At 26.8% G+C, this 429-nt stretch overlaps 1 protein-coding gene across 1 annotated transcript in view; it reads right to left on the reverse strand.

Annotated features, from left to right (window-relative positions):
• LOC119591931 (NADH dehydrogenase [ubiquinone] 1 alpha subcomplex subunit 2-like) overlaps positions 1-429 on the reverse strand; it is an 8827-nt gene that overhangs the window by 876 nt on the left and 7522 nt on the right. The gene's annotated exons all lie outside the window — the stretch shown is intronic.

Below are 429 nucleotides of genomic sequence, written 5' to 3' on the forward strand. Positions count from 1 at the left end.
CCTAGCACAATTGGAGGTTGTTACTTTCAAATAATGTCTACAGTATACATGTTCAGGCCAATATTATCTGATACTGTAATCCTCATAAAATATTGTAAAATTATAATAATAAAATTAAATTTGTATATCATTATTACATTCCTTAGCAATAATATGAATAGTTTCTTACATCATTTAAAAATTTTGCCTGCATTTCTAGTATTGCTTGTATCACCCAAAGATATTCTATATCAAATGCACTATTTTCATATTACTGATATACATTTCAAGATAATAAATAACCACAGCATTTCTTTTCTCTGTAAGGATTGGTTTGAGTTCCACTCCAGATCATTTATAACACATTGTAAGCAATATTTAAGAGCTAAATATTAATTCCACTACTGCTCTCTATGCATATTATTGTATACAAAATCCATATGAAAAACT

Source organism: Penaeus monodon, chromosome 29 (assembly GCF_015228065.2).
Source record: "Penaeus monodon isolate SGIC_2016 chromosome 29, NSTDA_Pmon_1, whole genome shotgun sequence".
Classification (NCBI taxonomy): domain Eukaryota; kingdom Metazoa; phylum Arthropoda; class Malacostraca; order Decapoda; family Penaeidae; genus Penaeus; species Penaeus monodon.